Raw genomic sequence first — 10690 nt, forward strand, 5'->3', positions numbered from 1 at the left:
ATTAGTTTGAAAGAATACCTGTCCATTAGATAGATATTGTCACACCCCAAAACCGGAACGGCGGAAACGTTCGGGGGTGGAGGACGTCATGTGTAGTATCACAAGATATGCATTATAGTAAGCAAGTAATGAACAACCATTTCATTAGAAAGAAAGTGTTTACAATGTGTGTGTTCACAAAACATAGAATTCATAAGCAAATAACAAAACAAAACTTGAAGCTATTATGCTCCATCTTCTGAATTCCCAGCACGAGTACCTGTCTATTAGTCTCCTGAGAATACAAGTTATTTGAAAGAGTTGATCAGCAATTAAGCTGGTGAGTTCATAAGATTTTAGTGATGTAAGTAAGTTGTAAAATGTTGTTGTAAAATGTAGTTGAAATTGTATCTGAAAGATGTAGTAAGTTGTAAGTTCTGTTTAGATAAGTTCGCCTGTTCCTCTAGAAAATCCTATATTTCATACTTTAATGAAAGATAAGTAAAAATGACTTTACAACCCTTTCTATGAGTACTAAATGGATACAAGTTATATAAGACTCAGAGTAAACAAACAATCGACTGTGCGCATCTGCCCTAAGCCCACAACCAAACAAGGAACAAGAAGTAAGGCGGATAGCACACACCCCAGTGTTTGTTAGATCATTGTTGTATATAACCCTGGCGTATTCACTTGTTACTCATGGAGTTAATTATAATAGTTCCTTTATATTTAATGAAAAGATTCTTTAAGAAAACCCTTATTTCTTATAATAAAATGGTGACCACAGTGATTACTTCTATAATCACTTAGTTTATACTGGCTATATATGATCTAATATCGAATAGATAGTTAATTGGGTGAATCTGCCCTAAGCCCACAACCAAACAAGGAACAGAAAGTAAGGCGGAAAGCACACATCCAACTACCTGTTGGGTATTAATGATATATAACCATGATGTATAAACTAAGATATTATAGAGTTAATCACCTAAAGTCCTTTAAGTTTATACTGGTTTAATAAAATAGATTAAACCCTTTACTGGGAAGTTTCTAGTTTTGTATACCAAAAGTTCTGATTTGGAAAGTATGTTTTGTACTAGAAAACTGTGCATTGACTTTGTGTCCTATGACTTGACCCATACCTGGTACCCTTATGATGACTTAATGTATACTGAGCATATATATATCTAGAATCGAATAGGAAATAGATTGGGTGAGTTCGTTCCAAGCCCACAACCAAACCAGGAACAGGAAATGAAGCGGAGAGCACACATCCTATTACCTGTCGGATCCTATATATATATATATATATATATATATATATATATATATATATATATATATATATCCTATGATGTATACATTAAGGAATCATAAGGTTAGCATTATGGTCCTTTCTATTAAACGTAGCCTTCTACCAAGGCATCTACTGTTATGTGCTAGACTCGACTGTTCTATTTGTCGTTTGTAAAAATGTAAGTTTTCCCTAGTTTATAACTATCTTAACTCGAAAATAGTTTTCATTTGTCTTTCAAGTGGTACTGTCACTTTATGAAAGTAATGGGAAAAGTAAGTACATAGTTGTCGTTTATAATGACATGCGGATGTACTTATGACCTTAAAACATGTTTGTTTTATACTGGTCATAATGTGAAAGCTAGAACCCCTACTAAACGCTCTCCCTGTCTAGAGATTAAGGGAACCAAACGCGACCTCTGCAAATTCTTGCAAGCCGGGTAATTCACTTTAAAGTTATATGATCATGTATACCCAATATAACTATCACCTTTTGTTTAAAACAATGAGTTAGTGATTCATTGGTATAATTAGATCTTGTATGTTCTCATGCTATAGCAACTTAGTTTGTTTGTTTTGTACTGTATATTGTACGTTCTGTTTGTTTCTCATCATTGTATGTTATTGTTTGTTTCTCATCATTGTATGTTCTCTCTGTATGTTATTGTTTGTTTCTCATCATAGTATCTACTCTTGTATCTAGCATGAACTGAACCCCTAAACTATACCCCTTATAGTTTACTAGTAATTTACTTGTACTGTTGTTGAAAAGACTCATTTTCTACGAAGTTATGTTGATACCTTTAAAAACGGAGTTTTGTTAAACTATAAAGTAACATAACTTTTAAAAGAGTTTTTGAAATGTTTTGACAACTTATAAATGACATAAGTAACATTTTGAATGATGTTTATTACAAACAATTACACAATTATCATTGTGTTCAACTTGTATTCCCCCCCCCCCCCTTAAAACATTTAAAACAGTTAAAAGATTCATTACTGGGTATGAACTCACCTGATGTGGGTGATTCAACGAATACGCGTGTAAGGATGAGAAGTTCCACGAATGAAGTCCCGAGACACAATAAGTCCTAAATGACATATATTGGCATGAATATAGTGTTTATAAGCAACTATATGAAAGGAAACACCTTCCGGGACTAGGAAACACTTTGACCAAGTGTTGGAATCACATGTGATTCATCAAAGGAAAGTGGAATAGCACTATCAGGAGTTTACGGCCATGGGTTTACGGCCAAAGGGAGTTTACAGCCGTAAACTCATGGTGAAGTCTAAGGAGTTTGATGAGTTTACGGCTTTAGGGACTTTTGCTCTACACAAGGATGATAAAGACCATCATAAGGAAGGCTTTTGATGAGTTTACGGCCCTAAGGAGTTTACAGCCATAAACTCATGATCATTTATGCATTTGAGAGTAGTTTAAGGTCATATTCTCATCAATGAAGGGTTCTAGGTCACAAGCCTTACATCTAGGAGGGTTTATGGCCAAAATGGCACCCTTAAAGGGGTTTACGGCCATGGGAGATGGCTTGGCCGTAAACTCCTTTTGATCTTGTGTTTGTGATGTTTTCAAGTCTCTAAGCATGAGTCCTAACTAGATATGAAGTATAGGGAAGAGTACTTACGATCTAGAAGCTTGAAATGGTTGGTTTTGGCCAAGAACACTAGTGTGTGTTCTTGGTGTTCTTGGTGAAACTTGAAGATCTAAGAAAAGAATGATTTCCATGGATGAAATCAAAGAGGGTAACTAGGAGATGAAGTGTAACAACAAATCAAGGAAGAATACTTACACTTTTGAAGATCTAGAATGAAAATCGTGATGATAGTTGAGAGAGAAATGGGGTGTTCTTGAGTTGGAAATGAGATAATGAAGGAAGATGAAGAATATGAGCCTATAAGGGGGAGTTTACGGCCCACCTTGAGTTTACGGCCGTAAACTCAAGTGTTGTGGCCGTGAACTCTTTTTGAAGAGGTTAAGGCTTGATTCTTTGTACAATGTCTCTAGCAGGTACATTCTAACACTCATTCCTTAAGTGTACTAGGCTTAAAACTCCTTAGAATGACCTTTAAACAGGCTAGAACTCATTACCAATGAGTCTGACACTCAGTTGAGTTGATTGACTGAGCTTTAAAAGCAAAAAAATTTCCGGGTTGTCACAGATATGATCGTGGAGCATGCACCTCAGCAGCACGTTGTTACAATGAGACACGAAGAGTTAAGAAAAATATGAAATAATAACAATAAAATCTTTTTGAGTTTTTGTTTTTGAAAATCAAATTACAAAAATAAGAAAATCTTTTTGCATTTCTATTTGTGGAAAATAAATATAAAATAAGAAAATCTTTTTGGATTTTTGAATTTTGAAACAATACCAAACAAAAAAAACTTGTAAAATATTACCCAGTGGCGTTCGACCTAGTAAGTAGCAACCCCCAATGATATTGCTCATCGAACAACTTTTCCCCCACAAAGCGAATTGAGATCGGAACGATTAAGAGGAAATGCAAATGGGCAAGACCGGGATTAGGCCATCGGCACTGAACAGAAAGACCATGGTTTGGCCCATGGTAGGAAATGATTATATGACTATGATTTGACCCATATCATTTATTTTCTTTTATGTGTGGTATGTGGTACTTTGAGGGGAACTCACTAAGCTTTGTGCTTATAGTTTATGTTTATGGTTTCAGGTACTTCCAGTTCAAAAGGGAAGGGCTCGGCGTGATGGCACAACATCCTCCCCTCATATTTTCCGCATTAAAAATAATTGTACTCTGATGATTTGAATATTGTAATGATTGATGGTTTTTGGTACAATCAACGAATGAAACTAATGGTTTTAAATGAAAATTTGTCACCACTATTTTGGGCTGTTACACAATGGATATAGAGCCCAAAGTAGAACTCCTCTAATGTAGTCAGACCTATAATGCCAAAAGCCAAAAGGATGAAACCATGACCTAGGGTTTATATGAAATTCAACTAACCCTAAGAGAGGTTTATAATTTCATCCAAAGAGAAAGGGAAGGAGAGGTGAACGAAATTTTGAGGAGAAAATCAACTTCTAGGGTTAACCCCTAACAGTCTATTTATACGCTACAGATAGAATCTTATAAGGAATCAAACTCTAGGGTTTATCTTTATATGATTATAACCAGCCTTTTCCATATTGTAGGGATAGCTCAAAACCGTCCACCATAATCTTCCAGGAGCTTATGAAATATTCCAATTAATCTCTTAGATTAATTAATATTCAAGCTTTTTAATTAATTAAAAGATTTTAATTAATTACCAAAATAATTTCTAATTAGTTTATTAATTCCTTAATAAATTAACAACTTATTTTCTCCATTTCCTTATAGCTATTTGGGTTATGAGGTCAATCCAAAAAGACTCTGTTATTATTTAGAAATATTATAAACGAGTTAATGACATTGGACACTATTTACAACAATTTGCTCAATCATTTTTTAAGAACTCCAATCGTGTGTTCATTGGCTAACAATAACTGCTTATTTATTTATCTATTAAACCACATCTCATTATCATTTCATAAAAGTTCATGTTTTTAAAACCTTATGAGGGTGGACAGAGTTGTTTTCAAGCATGAATAGACGGTTGACGGTATTGTCAATACCGTCGTGGGTACCATTTCGAGCGGTCAATTGAAGGGAATTGCGGGTTAACCAACCTGTGAATTTAATCTCTCTACTTTCTCTCTTTTTTTCAACGCTCACTTTTTATTTTAATTTTTAAAAAACTCCATTTACATTATAAATACTATTTCATACCATTTCAAAGCCACACCTCTTCTTCCATTCCATTTTTTTTCTCGTTATCACTTTCTCCGATTTGAATCAAATTTCAATTGAAATGGAAGCTACTCCTATAAAATGCAAAGAATGGTTTGAATATGAAGAAGTGGCATTGGCAAAAGTATACATTGACACTTTTAAAAATAACCACGTAAATCCATAAAGATCGTCATATTTTCTAGGAAAAAATCTATACAATTTTAAATAGCAACTTGAGGGGTTCATATAGTTTAATGCATCAAGTTCTTTCCAAATAGGAAGATATGCACATAAAAGTTAAAAAGAAAGTTCAATGTTTTTTTCACTCACGAGATGAATACCCAAGAGCCTGAAGTTTCGACAAAGAAGTTTTAAATGCAACAAAAAATGAATATGACAAACATTATAACATGAAAGATTTTCATTGCGGCGAATAATATTTTATAAAATCAATTTTTTATTTTTGAATTTAGTGATTGTAGTTTGATTTAATTTATTGTTTTGTTTTTTAATTTACTGTTTGTATGGTTTTAAGTATTTCATTTCAATTCAATTGTCTTACTATTTTATTAATTAAATGCTATTTTTATTTTTATCTTATTATATTTTTAGTTTTAAATTACTAAAAATATAATTTAAAAAATAAAAAATAAAATAAAAAGAATGAGTCGAAAGAGATGAGAAAGATGAGTTTCTAAGTGTCGTGGGATGTGAGTAATAGAAAATAAAGAAGGTGAAAAATTGACATGACAATGAAAGATGGGAAAGATGAATACCTTCAACCGTGACAACCTTTTTGTTTATTTAAGCCACAATATCGCTTTCCAAAAACTATATAACAACTTAGGTGCACAAACACCGGCCCTTCACCGGTTTATGTTTTTTAAAAACCTGATTCTCATAAAACCTGGTTCGATTATAATCAATTAGGTTTTTTCATTTTTTTCAAAATGAAGTTCGTTAAAAAATCGATTTTTTCAATTTAAAAATCAAGTTGGTTTAGTATTTTAGGAAAAACCGGTTTTCAATTTTAAAAAGAAAAACTAATTCAACCGACGGTTCTGTTTTAATCGATCTCGTTTTAGAAAAATCAGTTTTCAATTTTAAAAGAAAAGCTAATTCAACTAACAGTTCAGTTTTAATCGATATCGTTTTAGAAAAAACGTTTTTCAAGAAAACCGATTCGACTTTATTCCACGGCTTCTAAAAAAAGGATAATTTCATTTTAATCGTTATAAAATTTTATATTTTTTTTATCTTTATAAACCTATAAACTCATATATATGTTTAATTTAATCATATCTAATATATTAAAAAAAATCAAAAAATCGTCTTTATATTGATTTTTTGTTATAAAAAGTACCTTCCACTCACCTCTAGCCTCATATGCGTTTCTTTTATGATGCCCATGCCCATTATCAGGTTTTTTAATCCTCCAATCTTTTATATTTTTGGTTACTTTTGAGCCCACATAAAGAGTTTTTTCCTTTAGCCCGTAATATGAAGCCCGTTACCCAATTCTTTCAGCAGCATATACGATTCTCTTTTAATTGTTTTCTTGGTTTCTTTAATCCCAGCATAATCAATAACTTTCCATACTTTTAAAAAAACTTCCCACCTTTTATAAATCTATATTTTCTGATCAATTTTCCGTTAACCTTATTTTGTAGGTTGATTAAAATCGGTTTTTCCATGGCTAAATTCAAATATAGATTAAAAAAAAATAAAAAAAAAAGTTTAAAATTTTAAATATAAATTTCGGTTTTTGAATTGTGGCATAAAGATTTCTTTTAGGCAAGTGAAGATACCTCAAGATGACTACGATGATGCATTTGGAGGAAATAGATGTTTGGAATCATCCACAGTCATGGGGATCTCATTATAGATTGAACAAGCTTAGGGTTATTGTATTTTCTACCACCGACTTTTAAAGGCTTTCGGTTTTGGGAGTGTTGGGGTTCCGAGATTCTATCACTCGTTCGTTGAATAATATTTGAAGATTGACTTATTCAAGGATTTTATATCGTAAGATATTTTCAAAACTTTAATATTGAATGTTATTTTTCAAGCTTATGATACCCTAAATGTACATTGGCCGTTAGGTAATTTTTTTTATTTGAAGTACGTTTATGTGGTGCAACATTCGGTTTTACGTTTTTACTTCATTAATATCTCATCTCTAATTTTGGAGAGAGCCTTACTTTAAAGGTATCGATTTTAGTTCGCAAGCGGTTTGGCATTGTTACAATTAATTTTTGATGCATTTACAATACTTCAAATGTATTTTTGAGGTACTTGCGTTGAGTTTGAAGGTTCGTATCCTATAGCGTTCGGGTGATATGATCTATCACCATTTTTTTGTATATGTCATTCGAGAGTTGTTTAGTGTTGAATCAAGAAACATTGAATCTGGTAATGTGACATTTCAGATGTAGAAGGCCTTGGCGAAGATGATAGAGAAGATGGGTTATACTCTATATCGAAGGTTATGTACCTTCTATATATCTATCTATTTTAGTGTGCACATTGTATTTGTACTTCATAGCTTAGTCACATTATACATTTTGAGTATGTCGAATAGCATTATATATAGTGTTGTAGTCTTAAGTATTAGAGAGAGAGAGAAAGAGAGAGAGAGAGAGAGATCTTACATTTCCATATTTGTACACTTGAGATTGCTTCCATACTAATTTGATCTTAACCATATTTATTCACACCTAGTGTTCCTTTCAATATCGTTTGATTCATGATTGATTGTTCTTAATTCTGCTATGTCATTTCAATAGGATCTTACATGTGGTATTAGAGCTTAATATTGAAGGTTTAATTAACTATTTCAAGTCAACGATCCTAAATGACAATTTTATCTCATGAATCTTACATCGTTCTTCAAGTTTTGTAAGTATTCTGTTTTGGAAGGAAATCTTATTCTAGAAATCAAAGTCTATTATTTGATTCATTCAATTTTGATTTTCTCTCTCTATAACGTTTTTTAGATCTTGTTTTTATTCAAAAATTCATTCAGATCTGTTATTGATTCGTGTTTTATAAGAGATTTTGTTGAAAATATTCATATTTTGTTCATAGATTCATTGTAGATCTGTTAAAAGCCGTTTCAGATCTATATTTTCTCTCTAGAAATCTCTTTAAATATGTTTTCTCTCTTTTGAAATATCCAAGATCTGGTGATATTTTTGTTTTCTCATTTGAAATGGAAGAAGCAATTAATGAGAAATGGTTTGTAATGGCGGGAGGTTATCCTTATACCTACACCTTTGATGTTATTCTTTATTCCTTGACTGTTGGATTCCTTAATGAATATACACTCATTTCTTCTGGTAAAAAGGTAAGTATGGAGAATTAATCAGTTATCCTTTTGATCACGAAAACAACAAAGTTTAGTTTGATCGGTTGATTGCTATTTATCAAGAGAGACGAATGAATAAGAAACAAGGTGAAGTCATAAGAGGACTTCGTCTTGATGAATCTACATATGGTTTCAATATGCTTGAAATTTATGCAGATGTTGATGAAGTTCATAATGATGTTCTTGAAGATGTTCTTAGTGTTCATGATGTTCTTGATGTTCCAGAAGAGGTTATAACTCCAAATGCTTAGGTTGAGGGAGAGTTAGATGATTCTAGATCTGATGTTTTGAGCACATGTTCTTAAACAAAATCTTGTCTATCGAAGTTACAAACTTCTTTTATGTCATCTAAAAAAGAACAAGTGAAGGTTCTTCATGTGGGTGAAAGTTGTAAAAGAAGTAAACCTGATGTTTCTTCAAGATCGAGTAATTCTATGGAAGGAATGAAACCATATCGAAAGCTAAAAATTCAAGATGATTTGATGTCGAAACCTCAAAAATTTTGGGTACAAAAATGCAATGTCGAAGTCGTGAAACAATATGATGAGTCTCTTAGTTTCAAAACTTCAATCCCGGAAAAGTTGAAAAAGAATAAGAGGAAGAGTAAACCCAAGAAAATTTGGGTGCATAAGAAAAAAATTTCTCATGTTATTATGACTTCGAATTTCAAAGTCAAAAATATGTTGAAATAAAACATGTTCCTCAAATTCGACATGATGAAGAAGTATGATATTGGAGAAGTGAGAAAAAGTTTCATGGATGGTACAATATGATATTTGATAATTTTGTGTGCCTACCAAAGAGCCTAGAAGTTCATTTATTCTCAAAAATATGATATTGGATCTTCTATATTCAATTCATATTTTTCGGGATGATTACGAATTTACAAGGCAATTTCTCCAATTCTCAATCTCAAATGGGTTCCTAAAAAAATTTGTTAATACCAAAGCTTACTTTGAGGGGGAGAATATTAAATTAAAAAAGGAGAAGTTTAATATCAAAGGTTGGAAATGTTACTCTTCGACATGCACATTGATGTTGAAGTGTCTATGGTGCAAATATTCGGTTCTCTCATTAAGTCAATGACTAAATGGTCATTGGATAACATATCTCATTTTTCGAGTTCTTCAGATGATGCGTCCAAAAGCATGCCATTTCTTGTTTAAAAAGGTTGTTGCCTCATTTAATGATATGTTGTTGTCGGTTTGTGCTTTAAAAGAAGACAAAACTGATAAATGTAGGCACAATGCATTAACCAAGAATTTTAAAGAAAATAAGGGATAGTTGATAGGTGTTGACTTTCAACAAATGTGAAAAAGACTCTTAAGATAATTAATGCTGATGTTGACTCTTGATTGGTAAAATGGGACAGTTGTGTATTTGTTTGAAAAAGCTGATGAAATGCATTAGAAACATTGACAAATCATATTAGAAAAAGTCAAGCACTTTGTTTCTTGAGGGGAGACAATTATGCATAAAAGAATGTTAGTCTTTGACATCGAAAAATATGTTGTGATCGGTCACTAGAAAACATATGGAGGAACTGAAAAATTATACAATGTTTACTGCTATGCTGTTGTTGATTAGATGCATTAGAAATGCTAATGAAAGCAGACATATAAATGTCGTTTGAAGATTTGAGAAATGATACAATGGGAATTAATATCTCGTTTTGGAGTTTTGTATAGTTGGAAGTGAGATAATGGATGCAGAAAAGGAATGTGCTAGTTCATTTGTTCTTTGAAGATTATGTATAGCAATAAATGTGACGTAGTTCTCCAAGGTGTCATAATGATAAAAGCACATGTTCCGACTATATTAAAAAGATGATGGAAGAGTGTAATTGTGTCTGGGAAAGCGAGTATATTGTTGGATGTTGACTTGATCGCATGGATTATCGTGTTTGACAGTTGTGTTCCTTGGTTTCCAGTGTATGCGTGTATTGAATATAGTACCTCGTGTGTCAGCTAAGCAGAAAAGGTTAAAGGGAAAATGTGATAGTTGGTCTGAAAACATGAGAGGAACAACTCTAAAATGTCATTGTCAGCTGGTCTTTGTTTCTTATGATGAGTGTTTTGGAGGGTATGCACACCGAAGGGAATGACATGCTTAATGTCGAAGAAGGCTTTTGGTGAAAATGCTCGACATCTGGGGTTGCATCAACATGATATCAGAGTCTTCAACATGATATCGAAGTCTTTGACACAAGAACTGATTACATCACCTACC

The sequence above is a fragment of the Lactuca virosa genome, chromosome 9 (genome assembly GCF_052849685.1).
Source record: "Lactuca virosa cultivar CGN04683 chromosome 9, Lactuca_virosa_CGN04683_v6, whole genome shotgun sequence".
NCBI classification, from domain to species: Eukaryota; Viridiplantae; Streptophyta; class Magnoliopsida; order Asterales; family Asteraceae; genus Lactuca; species Lactuca virosa.